The sequence below is a fragment of the Aptenodytes patagonicus genome, chromosome 3 (genome assembly GCF_965638725.1).
Source record: "Aptenodytes patagonicus chromosome 3, bAptPat1.pri.cur, whole genome shotgun sequence".
NCBI lineage: Eukaryota > Metazoa > Chordata > Aves > Sphenisciformes > Spheniscidae > Aptenodytes > Aptenodytes patagonicus.
Genome location: NC_134951.1, coordinates 62,335,163 through 62,351,121, shown reverse-complemented (window position 1 = coordinate 62,351,121; position 15,959 = coordinate 62,335,163).

Below are 15,959 nucleotides of genomic sequence, written 5' to 3'. Positions count from 1 at the left end.
GATCTGCAGTTCACCATCTCTTCTACTGAGGATCATCCAGTGAAGCTAACAGAAGCCAGCTTCAAAATCAGCAAAAGAAGGTGACTTGATGCACAAGGAAGCAGATCTATGGACCTCATTGTTCAAAGGTGACTTGGGGTAGGACTCAGAAGAGAGAGCTGTTGGGAATAAAGAGAAACCACAACAGGCTCAGGAAATCTCCCAACCTGAAACTAGTAGGAATCCGGGACAATACTCAGGAAAAATATCAAATACACTTGTCCTGTCCTTACTCTTTTGAGGGCATTTGTTTACAGCCACAGTTGGAAGCAAGACATTGGGCTAGATTGGCCCTTGCTCTGACAAAGTATGGCCTTTTTTATGTTCTTTTTCAGGGTCATAGTGTGTTTGTACTGATGTTTTGATGCCATTATAAATTCACCTTGTGACCATTATATGGAAATAAACCTTTATGAGAAAAAATGAATGATAAAAGTTCTATAGCTCGAAAATCAGGACTTAGAAATTAAGAAAAATATTAACATTCAAAGACTTTCTTTGTAAGCTAGCAAAGAAAGGTTTAACAAGAACCAGTGATGGCAGCTGAAGCCAGATTAGATGGACTCAGCACAGGAGCAGTGAGGTAACATGCAACGGCCTGTGATACACAGAAGGTCAGGCTAGATGATCTAATGTCCCTTCTGGCCTAAATATCTCTGAGTATTGTACTCTGGCAGCCACACAAATGTTGAAAGCAAACTCCAACTCAGCATGTTTTCTGTCAGCCACGCTATATCTAGATAGATTTTCATGCCAGGTTTTTAAAAACTTGTCCTGTTGATTTTATAAATGCACTTTATTTCTCTGCTTAAAGAAGATAATACTGAAATTCTAGGACAACTTAGAGCCATGATAATCTACAACCTTCAGTTTGCATTTATTTGTGCAAATATTTGTTTTCATTTCAATCAATGCAATATTTGCATCTTTGTCAGCTCCCTGGTATTTTGCTTTTTGAGCGTAGCTGCTCAGAAAATATGATTTTCTCCCTCAGTGAAATTTTGATTTCCACATTTTTTCATTTTCACCAGAACTGTAAGACCAGTGAGTCACATATGGATTTTCTGATCGATCAAAGAATTGCTCATTCCCTGCAGAACAATGTTAAAAGCCTGAAAAGTGATTCTGGCGTAGTGTGCAGTGCTAGGATGGGGACCTAGGCTGGTTTTAAAAATGGGAAAAAGAAGAAACAATAATATGAGTAAACAAAAAATTTTGTAACCAAATCAGAAAGAAGAGGAATTCTTTGATAATTCCCTATGCTTTCCTGATTTAATACAGGTGATACCAGGAATTGCCATAAGGTTACTAGCTTCAGTCACCGTCCTGTACCCTCTTCCAACAGAACATCCAGAAATCTCTGCCTTCCTCTCTCCCTCGCATCCTCTCTCTCTCTCTCTCTCTGAAACTAATGTTTCAAAATAATTTAAATCACATGTAAAAAGACCTTCTAGTTTCAAGTTTCCTTTGGAGTAGCCTATTAACTCTAATCACCTCTGATTCATAATTTTGGGTGGCATTTACAGATTTCTACAAGTATACACAAAATCCATTGAAGATTTTATTAGTCCTGTCTAATAAAAACACATGCTTGAAATAAAACTACTACTTTATCTAGCCCATAAACTCTCTGTTTGTCTCCTTAGAAGACAAATTGTTAGTAGAAGTCAGTGAAAGCAAAGGTTATATCTGAATCACTGGTACATCTTAAAAAGCTCATAATCTTATCACAAAGCATGTAAAAGGGCAAAGGTTCGCAACAGTATCCTACTTTTTATACCATATGGATTTGTTTTCAGAGCAATTCTCTGAGACAAATTATTTATAGGCATTAGTCTGTGGAATCAGATTAATACATGCACTTATGAGTAGGTGGACATGATTGAACAAGCTAACAGGATTTTTTCACTTCTAATTACCAGGAATCTATCAAAGAACTAATGAATAATAATTTAACAAAAACACGAATCTGTGTCCACCAATCAATTTATCATGCTGACTTAAAGGATTCACTAATTTTCTCAATAGCGACATAATAAAATGCTTACTCTTCACCTTCTGTAGAAAAGAAAGTCTCAAAATCAATACAATAGCATATGTGTGAAACGTGTTAAGAATGAGACAGCTGAGAGATTGCAAAATGTAGTTGCCAATAGGGTATCATAATTACACCAAGTTAGTCTTAGTGAGGTTCCAGGGAACTGATATAATTTCAGGTGATGGTCAACAAATTCATGAGACATAAATAAAAACAGTTGTACATTTTGATAATGATAACTGAAAAACTTAAACTCCTAAAAACAACAGCCTTAAGTCAGACACACAAATTGCAAAGACAGTATCCCAGAAACAAGCGCCTGAAAAGAACTGATGAATCAGCAGGTGGAGAGCTGAGCCTGAACTTCGTACACGGTCTAATAAAAGGGCTAATGCAATCCTTGTATGTATAAAGAGGGAACCAGTCCCTCTATGGGGGGAGACTATGGGATTATGGAAATTAATTTATCCCTCATACAGCACAGTCCCTATACATTTTAGAGTGATGCACGATGCTCTGGGGCACATTTGAGAAAAGATGGCAAAACAGTGGAGAGGGTAGAGGAAACAACAAACCCAATTCAAAGACTGTAGAAAATGCTTTCATATACAGTTGGTGAGGGAGTAAGAAGTGAAGCTAACTCTATAGCTTAGTTGAGATACACATTTGGGAGAGGAAAGACACAGATTTGGAGCCATAAGAAAATGACTGTTTTACATTTATGAAATTAGGTATTAATTGGAAGGAGACTGGACTTCTCCCTCAAATGAAAAACTGATTCCAATGACCTGCATAGTTGTGCTCATATTACCTGACTGCCAGAGAGTGCAAATGTAAATGGTTGCCTGTTCCATACAAAATTGTAAGTGGAACGTTTTAGACATCCCAGTCCCAGAATATCCTCCAGTGTGTACAACATATGGTTTCAGTGTGGTAAGAACTAACTCTGAGCCACTGGAGTGGAAAAAATGATAACACCAGATATAGGGCATACATTGTGCAAAGCCTGACCCAGGAGACACGGTGAGAAAATAAGCACCATGATAGATGCTGCAACCAGGACAGACATTCCTCAGCCTGGTTTCATCCCAGCTGTCTTTAGGCACTTAATTCAGTTGCAAGACCAGTACATAGGAAGACTGCATCATCAAAAGAGCTTGCTTTTCCTCCAGTGACTGTGCAATCACTGCTGAAGACTGAGTGGCCCCTTTCTGAGCAGACCCTGACTCAGATCCCTCAGGCAGTAAAGAAACTTGAGTGACGCTAACAAAAGCAGTGACAGCTCTTATGACTACTGGAATTACAAGGCACCAGAGTGGGCACGTTGAATTTAAAGGTCAAATGTAGGAATTAGCTGGGCCATAGGCACCTATGGGCATATGTGTACCATACATTTCAGCTCCGTGCAATAGTGACCCCGGCTACTTTTGAGCAAAGCGACTCTCGTTCTCAGCTGGGCACAGAGCACTGGTGAGGCGCTAGCTAGGTGCCAGCAGCCCATCCATGGTTTGGCATGGCTCTGAGCACAGAGAGTGTAATCAGTGCTCCCACTTGGCATGCCCGATGAGCTGGAGCAGTCACACAAACACAGCTGTCCTGCTGTTGATTACGGCTCCCAGTCTTCCTGGTCTGACTCAGGTATTTCCCGACACTACAGAAATACTCCAGCTGTGGGCCTGCTACTCGTGGGTGATGGGACTGAAGAAGGCTCCTGCATGGAAACGCTTGTCATAGTCTTTGGCACGTGCAGAAGATGAAGAATAGTCTCTAATTAAATTTTAGTATCCCGAGTGAAAGTACATTGTCTTCACAAAACCAGGGGAAGTGCATTCATATTGAACAGTAAAATAATTAGGTAGCTTGGTTTGACAAAAACAAGAAATTTCAGTAATTTTAAATATTCAGAAAGTTGAATTTTTTTGCTTAACAAGTGATATTAAGCCTTCAACCCAGCAAAAATCCACTGACCTTCATGGTAGCTTTGCCTATGCAGAAACTGCAGGACCAGATCCATAAACATAAATTAAACTGCTGAGTCTATTACCTAGAGTTTGCAGTCATTAATTGCTTTAAGTTTTCCTAGTTCAAGCCCAATAGGTAAATGACAGCAACACCTACCAATACATAAAACTTAATAGTTGGTCATTGCTTTCATTAAAATTCCTTTTTTCTAAATTTTAGACTGCAGAAGGAACTTGGCATAAAATTTTCCAGCCTGGAAACAATTTTTATGCTTGCAGATTTTCAAAGGGATCTCTTTGGCCTCTTTTAAGTTACAGAAACATAAGAAACACGTAGTTAGCATTTACGAAGGGACTTTTCTTCTTATTGTTGCCTTGATGCAACTCGTGTGTGGATGGAAATCCTTTAAAAGGTGTATCGGTATATCAGTTAACAGACCTAAGATTCCCTTATTTTTCACAGAGCACCTGTGTGTGTTTATAAGTGCTGTACAGATATCAGTGAGGGGCCCGACCGGCAAAGGCTGAGTCTGGATTCGATCATTCTGAGAGTTCAGTGCTTTTGGATCGAGGGATTTAATCTGAGCCCATTTCTTATAATGTATTTTAAAGGTGAAAGGGCTTTTCTTCTGCCAAGATGAGAGTATAGGGCTGCAGGGATTTGCATTTCTCGTGCAGCTGTAGACATCACTAGCAAATATGGCCTCAATTCTGGAAGCAGCTTAGCTCGAATTTACGAAGGGACTTTTCTTCTTATTGTTGCCTTGATGCAACTCGTGTGTGGACGGAAATCCTTTAAAAGGTGTATCGGTATATCAGTTAACAGACCTAAGATTCCCTCATTTTTCACAGAGCACCTGTGTGTGTTTATAAGTGATGTACAGATACCAGTGAGGGGTCATAGCGCTCCATTACAGCCAGTCTTCAGAGGCAGAGTGAGCCATGCCAGCTGCAGCATGAGGTCAGAGATGACCAGGGGAGTACACTGCAGTAACGCTTCAGCATTGCCCTCCTGAATATCAGTGCAGCACGAGCCTTTGGTATTAGTGTCCTCAGCATCCGGGGCACCTTCATTTTTCATTGAATTCTCCCCTTCCTGGATACCTCTTTTCCTCAGCCTTTCCTTAGCAGAATGCAACTATGACTAAGATCAGCACTTGACCTGAACCTTGCAAACCCACTGCCTCTGAGTATCACAAAGCTAGGTAAAGTGTGCTTGCACGTTGCCCTGATCAGCCAGGGAGGCTGAGTAAGCAAAACCCACATTCTCAGAAATATTTTCATACAAAAGCTTCAGAATGAAGCTTGATGGCAAAACCATCAACTTGCCATTGTGAAGTAGCCACGGTTCCACTATACAATTTCCTATTTACTGCTGAATTCCAAGTCTTCTTGGTTTACCATATTTTTCCCAGGAAAATTAGAAATTTATCACTTTTAAGTGATACTATGACATTAACTGAACAGCTGTCCTGGAAAAAAGTAATTTTTTTTGTTATAGTTGATGAGGTAAGGAATGAGTTTCATGAAAGAAAAACATATTAGGGACTCATTATTACAATAAAGAAGGCCTTTAAATTCCAAAGATTATATTATCAGCAAAGTTATATATATTCCATAGCAATCTATATCTGCCTGTGTACAAACACAAACACATTTATACACATGCATATACATGCACTTCAAAAACTATACTTTCTCATGTTTGCTCTTGAAAAATAAATACTCAGTGAAGGTAAATTCATATGTAACATTGATTGAAGTTTGCTTTCCTTGTATTTAAAATCCAGGAAGCATGTGATGCAACATCCTACAGTCTCTGTGCCACATCTGACTAGCTCATATTGAATACAAGCTCTGTTAAGTTGAAAGGATTTCTGGTTTGTTTCAACTTGAAAGTAATTTAATATGAGGCCCAGAGAGAAAATCTGTCTCAGTAATCAAATTATAACAAGTAAGGATTAAAAGTATTAAGAAGTTTAAGCAATCTTTTAGCTGCCCTGTGTTCTTGAGGTCATTTGAAGCTGGCTGTGGGAATAAGTAAAGTAAAATAACAAGAGGGAAAACAACAAAGTATTATAGAAGGGAATCAAAGAGCGTCCTTCAGGATTAGATTACGGTACAAGAAAGGGACTGAAACATTTTCCAGGATCCTTAATTCATTTTCCTTTGGGAAACATAATTTTAAAAGGGAATTTTAATACCAGTCTTTCTTTTCTTTCCTTCTAAACTGGATGTACTAACACTTAAAAAATTAATGTTTTTATCTTTAAAAAAATGCAACAAATGCTGATAATGTCCACTAATTTACAAAATAAACAGTGTTCCCCAAATAGACAATTTTAGGGACTGGGCATATGGTATTAGCTGTTTATTATTTGTTGTATACATACATATATATATATAAATAAAAGAGCATATTCAGCCTCAATCAATAGTGGCAAATGCATTGACATCAAATAGCTTTATAGCAACTCATGTAAGTGCCTCAGTGCAAAAGACAGTCATGTCTGCTTTTGTAGGTCATTTTAACAACCTTTACAAAGAGACAAACTGAACCAACTCACTACTAAGGTACTGGTGGCAGCTCCAACTTGATGCAGGAAAGGGCTGAGGTGATGCTACAAGGAGATATACATTTTTCTTTTCTCTGTCTGAACCTGTTTTTCTTTCAATTAGTAGCATCTTTCCCAAGAGCTAAAATCACTTAATGTCCCTACAAATGCCCGGCGTATCCTTTGAGATGAATCCCACGAACTCATTCCCCCAGCCGGCACCAGTGAAGCCAATTATGAAGTGGAAAAGGTGAGGACTCGCAATCTCAATTAATTTCCTCAAATTAATTTTGTTGGGAAAAAGAAGAAACATTGAAAATTACTTTTACTTTATCCTGACATTCTGTTTCCAAGAAAATTTTTTAACCAACTCATCCTGAGTATTTATCTATGTGGTAAGTTCTGACAAATGCGTATCTATGGATAACTGTTGTACATGGCTGAGGTTTACTTTAGAGCAACAGCTCAGGTCTAAATAATTCTGCTCAGAAAGCAGCGTGCCCCCTGCCACACCCACGTCCACCACTGCCCACCTCGTCATGCTGTTGTATGCTCTGTGGGAAATATAACCCCCAAGGGACCGACCAGACACCACCCTTGTGCTAAAACGTTACAGCCTGCGTGTTGCCTAGTCACTGTGCAGAGGGAGAGGAAAGGAAAGATCAGGGCACTGAGCCCATTTATTTATATATAAGTAACGATTTTAATTAGGTTGTGATGGGGAATTGTGGACATCTGATCATAATTAGTTTTTTTCTAGCAAATGAAAACTTGTTTACACGATTAAAAAAAACCCAAAACTTAACCTAAATGAGGTAACACAAGCCAAAACGCACTGTGCAAGCAAGCTGGTGTCCAGATTTGGTCACTAAGCCTTCAAAAAGCAGCTGCCAATTACTATTAGATGGTCTTTGCATTGGAAGTTCACCTCCCAGAGAAAACAGTGAGTCCATTCAATATTACGCATATATGTGTGTGGAGGACTGTTTTAAAAAAAGGGGGGTGGGTAAAATCTGCGTTGGGTTGAGCGGACACCTCCGGACATGGCTAGAGTGTAAATGCTCTCAGTAGAGTTAGCTGCCTCACTGACAGGCTGACCAAGGAGTACGGAGAGCAAATCATTTCCAAAGGTGGCGAGTAATACTTTCTTGCTTTCCTTTTTTTTCCCCTGTAAACAGAGAATATAACTGACTGAGCTTCTGACGCATAAATCCAGCCAGCCACTTTCTTCCGCGGTCGCTTTAATTTCATTATCCGTGTATTTTAAATCAAGCTGTCACTGCCTGGACAACTTCATTAAGAAAGTCTCCAAGGCGCGGGGGCTGAGGGACCTGGCACGGCTGTGACCAGCAAGCGTGGCTGGGTCCCGAAGTCCCCATGCAACCTGGTGGAGGGTCCCACTTATCCGGGCTGGAGGGCTGCGGCACCAGGCGGACGCGGCGAGGGACACAGGGAGAGCAGCTTCACGGTGAAACGTGAGGCAGGTGCAGGTGAGGTGCTGGTCTCCAGGAATTTTATTAATGATTTAAAATTGTGGTATATATAGCATTTTATATATATATACACATTATATTTTATATATATACACATATGTGTACACACTATATTTTGGCCCAAGTATGCTGTAATTTTGGACAAGATACTTGTGAAAGCAGTGACAATTTTTTCCTCAATACCTTTTGTCTTTTATACTCTTTCTTTTTTTGGGGGGGTCATAGTCCCAAAATCTGAAAATCATCAACCTGCACCAGACAGACCTTCAATAAGTCATTTTTGTTGAAACATTGACCCATATATTGCTCTGACTTTCAGAGATAAATGTGATTTATTTTTCTACCAAAGGTATGTTGTTGACAGTATGTCTTTAAGTTAATTGTGCTTGATTATGAAAATACTGTTACTTAATAAAAATCACATTTGTTTTTTTACCTAAGCATTTTAGGTTTTAGTAGCTGTGATGTTGATATGTTCCCAGTCTGGAAAACAAAGCTCAGCAGAGGCTGTTGTTAATTTTTGAGTAAATACATACACAAAACCTTATGTGGATGTGTTCCTCTAAAGCAATAAGAGCCCTCACCTACTTAGGTTGTATGTGACTGCCTGAATCCCACTTTGTTTTCTTATTGCTACCACCCTGGATTCTCTCTGGGGAAGTCCTTGGTTGTGGAAGGGCTTGGGTCCATGCCTGCTGGGTTCAAGAAGAAGTTGTCAGTGAAGGACACTTGATAAAGGTCTGATTGCAGATCTTTATTTGGCACTGACTTCAGAGGAGTTTTTCATATCCTAAGGGAGCTGGGTCTTGAAAGCTCACTAGGAGGTACAAAGCTCCCTCACTGGAGAGGGACTCTGCTGGGAAAAGCTTTTGATGAGACCTTTTAAAGGACGTAGAGGAGAGGAAACTATCTGACTTTTTAAACATACTTGGGGCGTACCCTACAGATCTTCATTCAGGCAGTACCAGTGATTTCAGAGAAACTGCTTTGAAGAGCCAGGGGTTTGGTTTCCTCCAGTTACCCGGTGCACAGATAGCAAGGAAGAGAAAACAAACTCTTATGCTGTCTCCTTGTTGCCTGATTGCTAAGACTTTAGCTGTAGGATGAAAACAGACAGGACAGGATAGTAAGGACGTCCAAGAAAGCATGGGTAAATGGGTGCAGCAAGGGAAGCGCGCCTCTTCAGAGGAATAATCTGCCTCTCAGTCAGAAGTAGTAACTCAACGGTGACTTGGACCTAGTAAGCAGTAGAATAGGTCCATAAAGCAGTAAGAGGGGTCCAGGTCATCCACTGATGAGAGGGTGTGGCCCCAAGGCATCTCCAGGAAGAGAACAGACAACAGAGGGAGCCTGGATCACTAAGCAGTACTTCGACCGTTGACCCGTAGTAAGGACACAGCCATGGCCAGAGCTACTGGTCACCAGCAAGTATAAAACCACTTAGCCCTAAACATGGGTTCTGGCTTAAGAACTAAATAAGGACTCCATGTATGCCTTTAAAAACAGCAATATATTTGCCCACCACCAGGTTTCCTGACTTTGTTTCAGGTCTAGCGGGCTAGTGTTTGTGAGGCCACATCTGCAAAACATTGCAAGTTAGCAAAGAACTGAAATCCAAAGAAATCCAGTCTACCGAAGAGAGGATTTTCAAATGCTCTACAGTCTACCATCAGAAGAAAAAATACTCAATAGAGACATTCAATTCATTTTCTTTTTAATCCCAATAACTATCACATCCTCTGCATCCCATCTGACCAGAGGAAGGTACAAACTGCATACCAAGAGATTTTAACACACTTGTCACCACTTGCAGTACGATGCCAACTGCAGACGTACAAAGTACTGCATTTTAAACTGAAGCATTTCTCTCAGTAGAGATATCCTCTCCCAGCCTATCACTGTGACACACAAAGTTAAATTAAGATTAGAACAAAATCTGGGACGATGATTTAAAATGAGACTCAAAAGGTTATAAAGCTAAATGCTTTTTCAGAGCCAGTGGTTGTCATAGTAACCACTTGTACAACTTTTTTTCTTGGAAACACAGAGTAAACACTTAATTAAAGTGGGCCTCAGTGATACAGTAAATACATTAATTTATTACTATTTGCAGTCAGGGCTGGGTGAAGAAATCCAGGAGACACTATTTCAGAATTTGTTTTCCTTCTCAAACCAAAGGTCCAATGATACAGTCATTCAAGCGACCAAGGAGCCTGAGATGCATGTTTATTGTCTGTTTTGGCCCATCCCTGGGGCCATCCTCGGGGCCCTGCGGCTGCAGCTAAGCAACCAGCTTCATCTGGGTCAAACTCAAAGACATGGACAGCACACATCAGGCTATCGTGTTGTGAAGATTATGACATGATGTACAGCTGGCATGGAAAATTTTATTTAAAGAAACACAGTTTCAAATTAGTCTCATTTTTCTGTACTAATTAGGTTGCGTTTTTTGTTTGCAGCCAAGCTGTGTGAGTTAAAAGTCTACTGGAAAGAATAACACATAATGCAAGCTGTGTTCTCTCCAGGCTTTAGCTGTATGGGACAAACCAATATCCCATTAAAAAAGATAACATTAAAATTATACATAAAGTATTCCAAGGTGAATGGTTTCGGTGTGTTAACCCATGCACTTGATCTCCAATGGGTATCTACAGTTTGAACTTTCAATATATCAGGTGCTTTGGATCACTCCAAAAAAAAAGGATGTGCAGTCTCAGGACAAATTTGTTCAATAGACACATGCAAATAGCAAATTCCTGATTGCATGTGAAAACACGGTCAAGTTAAGTCATGTGAAGTCCTAACTTAGGTTATAAAATTAAAAAGATGAAAAATCTTAAAAACTTCTTTTAAAGTCTTCTTTTAAAAGATGAAAAATCTTTTTTAAATATTTGGAAGAAATGAAAAAGATGTCTGTGACATTCACCCTTTCTTCATTAAGCAGCAGTACTTAATTATACCTTTGGATATAGATATACTTAGATATAGATACCTTAGACCAACGTGGATAAAGAAAACAAAGGCAACTCTGATTAAATTGAGTTGTAAAAGGAAGGATCAAGTGTTGAGCTCCCAGCCATATGTATTAGAAAAATCTTGCTGATGTAAACATATAGAAGTGACGTCAGATCTACAAAAGACAGTATCCTCATTGCAAATAACACAAGGTAGAACAGCTCAACCCTGAAACAACTGTAGTGCCAGGTAGAAGGTTTTGGACATTTGACCTCATACAACTCTCCTCTTACTACCTATTTTTGTGAAGGAGCTTTTTCTTCAGCACAAGAGATGGACACAGCTGTACATCAAACTTACAGCCAGAGTTACAAAGTTACTGAAGGTAAGAGAAACTCCCACATGTTCAAGGTTTGTATTAGGGGGAGGGAGACCTGAGCATCTCTCCCACATTCCAGTGACTGTAAAAATAGAGGAATGGTGTTGGAAGCAAGACCTGGAACCCCAGTCTTCCCACTACAAATGGATTTTTTTCTTCGCTAGGCTATGTGTCAGACTTCTGCTTAAGTGTCTTTATGTTCTCTCTTAGATGAAACAAGTAGTAGAGTAGCTGGGATGCTACTCCACAAAAAATTGTTGAAGACTGTCTCAGCTTCAGCATCCCAATTCCTTCCCCTAAAGGCTGGTTTGAGGGCTGTCCTGTGTCGTAACAGGTTGGGAATGCAGACTGCTATTCCCTTAGGAGCTCAGTCAGGAGGCAATGGAGTTAGTAGGATAACCTAGTGGGAGAGGGGAAAATAGAACATTGTGGACATAAAGTGTCAACAATAACTTCATTTTCTGAAGATCCCAACTTTGAGAAGTGTTTAGTTTTCTCAACAACACCTACTAAGCTAAGCTTCTCGGGGAGACAGATAGAAAACATGTTGGCTGCATCTATACTACTAAATCAAATGAGTGTGGGACTGTTTTCTGTCACTGAGTCCAACTGGCATGGAGCAGCCTACATCCATACTCCTAAATTCTCATCTTCCAAAACATGCTTGCAGCAGCCAAATTGCTTGTGATCTCTGAATGACCTTTGGCCTCTGGAAATCCTTACTGTACTCAGCAATTGTTTGGGGTAGTGCTAGCTGGTCCAGGTCAAAACCATACTAGGAACCTTCTAACAATTTAACAGTTAGATGGCTGAGTTATCATGCCCAGGAACATTCCCAACACAGTCTAATTTATTAATATAGATGCTGTCATTTTAACTCTTCCCCAAAGAGGCACAGATGTGAGTTAGGAGTTAAGCAGACTAACTGTCAGGACTGGGGTAGTTCTGGAAATGTAGACAATTAAATTCAATTAAATTTTCAGTTTGCAAGATAGAAATTTGGATTTTGACATCCAGGCTTCAGCTAAGACTTCACTTAGGTACATGGTGCTAAAATGTCTTGATCTGGCTCTATAGTTTTAATGTAGCAAGTGTTTTCAGAATGACCAAACGAAAGCTTCTAGGCTCACTTTGCTTCATACACAGCACAATTTCCTTCTCACGAAACAATCAACCATACAGATGTTTCTCAGCTGCATGAAACACAATATAAAATTTCTGCAGGAAACCAGAATTTGTTCTGGTTTTTCACTCCGCATAAATTTTTCTACACAGCTCTATTTAGGACAAAATTCTAGTTTAAAGTATCTATTTCCCATTTATTGTTGGTTTGTGATATTATCATCTATAACTCTTTGCAATTCCTTTCACTATTTATTCAGCTTTTAAATGTGCAAAAAAGAAAACTTGCATTAAACTTGAGCCTGAATCATGATCAGCTAAAAAGGACTCCCAATAAAATTTGCTAGATTTCCAATGGACATGTGAATCTACTGTTGCAATGCCCACTGAGGATTCAGAATTACAGGGCCTTAGGCTAGTTGATGAATGTGTTATAAAAACAAAAGTAGCTGATGCATGAATATGTCATATTAATTTTTCAGTCTTCGGTTAAACAGCACAGGGAGTCCTCCTGCGTACTGCGGGGAAGGATACCTTCCTAATACCTTCCTTTGGAGAACTATAGCAGAGAAAAGCTGGCCCCTACTTATCACAGTTCTTCTTCAGGACATGCCTTGTTGCTTTGCTGATAGACACAGAAACTCTCCAGCTCAGCTCACTCACTGACTGACTTACTGGCCCTATGAAGTAGGTTGTGATGCTTACTATGCTGTGAGACTGTATAGACTCTGGGGTACAAAATACTTATTTTCCTCCATTTCTAAGACTTGTGTACCCTCTAAAATGTGTGCTATCCATATAAATAAAAGAGCCATGGGATTTTAAAGCAGATAAAAAAGTACTGGACTGAACAGGCCAAGTTCTGGTTGCACAGAACCAGGGACCAAAAGACATCCTGATCCCTGAAGCAGAAACAAACTAAGCCCAAGCATCTCCACCAACACACTGGAAAGTGACAGGGAAGGCAGGAAGGAGCTGAGTCACCCTGGATGGAGGGAATCAGTGAAAGAAAGAAAGAAGTTGAGATTAGCAATCTCTCCTCTCAGTATATATCATCGTTACCTAAACCACAAATGGAAGCTTCTGAAGTTTGTTCCTCACCTTTTTCCAGTGCTGCAAACAGCAGTAGATGGTGTACTTTCCTAATTCAAAGGATAAACCTGATTGCTTCAGCATTCGGTGCACAATAGTAAAAAATGACTAGCACCTCTCTTCCACTTAGAGAAAAGTCAGTGTCTGTACACTTTTTTGTACAGCTGAAGTAAAATCAACTTGGCAGGAGCCATGGGATAAATTAGACCTTAGAAAAGAATCCAGATCTTCAAATTAGAGCTAGTCAGGATTTATTTTTTTTTTGGGACAATTTTTATGTGCACACATTGAAACATGCTGCTTTAGTTAAATCTAAGTTTTCAGCAGAAACATCACAATTTGAACTATTTTTTTAGTGGAAGAAACAAAGATTTGCACCTGTTGAACAGTATTCCAAGCATGGATAAAGAAAGAGAGGTACACCTAACTTCAGCAGAGCCAAAGCATTTGACAGGGTGCATGAAAGATCTCATTCATGTTCCTGGTCAGAAACAGGCAAATCTGAGTTTCTACATCTCATGTGAGTGCCCTAATTCCTGGTCTAGTCTACACTCTCTGTTCTCTTACTGTCCATGAATGATTTCAAAAAGTTTCTGGATTTTGCTTGGGGTAGAAAAGGGCCTTTTTATCTATATACTTTTTGCAAGACGAAAAAACCTTTTCCTACCCAGCTCCACTTCTGATCTCTACTTTTGCACCCGCTATACTGAACATTGCTACAATTGTCTGGAAAGCAACTCTTGAGCCCACAGAGGCAAATCACTGCTGTGGCCAAGAGCTGATCAGTGCAGGAGAGAAAGTGAGTAATCAGGAAGATCTGGTTATGATTCTTTGATTCTCCGCCAGCACTGGCCACAGAGGCAGCATGCATTAGAGCAACCCTCAGGCTGGTCTAACCTACAACAGATGACAATGGTCTTACGGTGGCAAACTGCCAGCTGGAATTATCTGGAGCACAGTAGCACTCCGGTCTCATCCCCTCCAGCCTCTGGCATTATTATTGTATAGGCTGGGACTGGTAAGATTCAGAGCCATGCCAATCTAATGTCTACTAAAAACCCCCTTCTGCTGGGAAATTTTCATTTGGCCAGATACAGCTGAATTCCTGAGGTACAAAGAGGCCAGCATATGGAACTGAATCTCTCCCAGTGTATTTTTGGTCTATCATCTTGTTAACTCATCAGTTAAGAAAATCTTTTCATCTTAAAAGAGTCCTGCTGTGGTGTCACGTTGTGATCCCACAACTTTACAGTACGCTTTGCACTAGAACTCTATGTCACTGATGCATCTCAAAGTGAGAGGTCACATCAAGAAGAGAATCAGCCAAGAAATCTGACAAGATACAGCTTTCTTGGCGCTAATGGAGCCAAGATTCGCAAAAAAGGCTGTTTCTGAAGACTGAAAGATAGCAACACTGCTGGTGATAACCACCATCTCTTACACAATTGCTGCCATGGTTACAGAAAGTCCTGTTCAGAGAGAACGTAGCAGAAGAAAACAGGGACTTAAATCAAGCTTTTATAAATATGTGTGCATGTGTGTGTGTGTTTATAAAATGACACAGTAAAAGTCTTTTACCCAACTAATACCCCCAAAAAAACCTTGTTAAAATAATACATTTTCACCAAAAAAAAAACCCTTCTATTTCTAGTCAGTGTAAATGGGCAGTTCACATAAGAAGGCAGTAGGACTATAAACTAACTAAAATTAGCACACAGTTGCCAAAAGTCTTCTCCCTGGGAGGAGAAATACCTTTGATTACTGAGCTTATCCTCTATGCTCTCAGTAATGAGCATCAAAACAACCAGCTTGTCCAGGAGATGTAGCAGGGAACTGCTCATCAGAACCCTCTGGCTCTGCTTCCCTCGCTGGCATGTCCTTCCTCAGGCAAACTGCTTAGCATCCATGCACTCCAGCATACTGTGACTTATCACTGTGGTATCTGCTTCCTAAATTACTAGAAAAGAGTTTACTTTCATGCAACTGAGTCAGAGACACAGATGTAAAAGAAAACGAGCCATCAGTTTTTGGTGTCAAAATTAAGACATTCATGGCCAAATTTTTTAACATATTAAGCATGGCATAACTCTTCATATGTAGAAAGCACAGGGATCAGAGATTCCAATGACACATATGAGGACTCAACTTTTCTGCTAATCAGAGCTTATGCTCTCCAGTCAGACACAGAGAAAATAAGTCATGCATATGCAGTAACTACATGCAAAGGACTGGGTATAAATTAAATTTCCACCCTTTGAAGCAGATGAAAAAATAGAATCCAGTTCTTTATTGCAGCAGACAAACACCTTAATAATGCAAATGTGC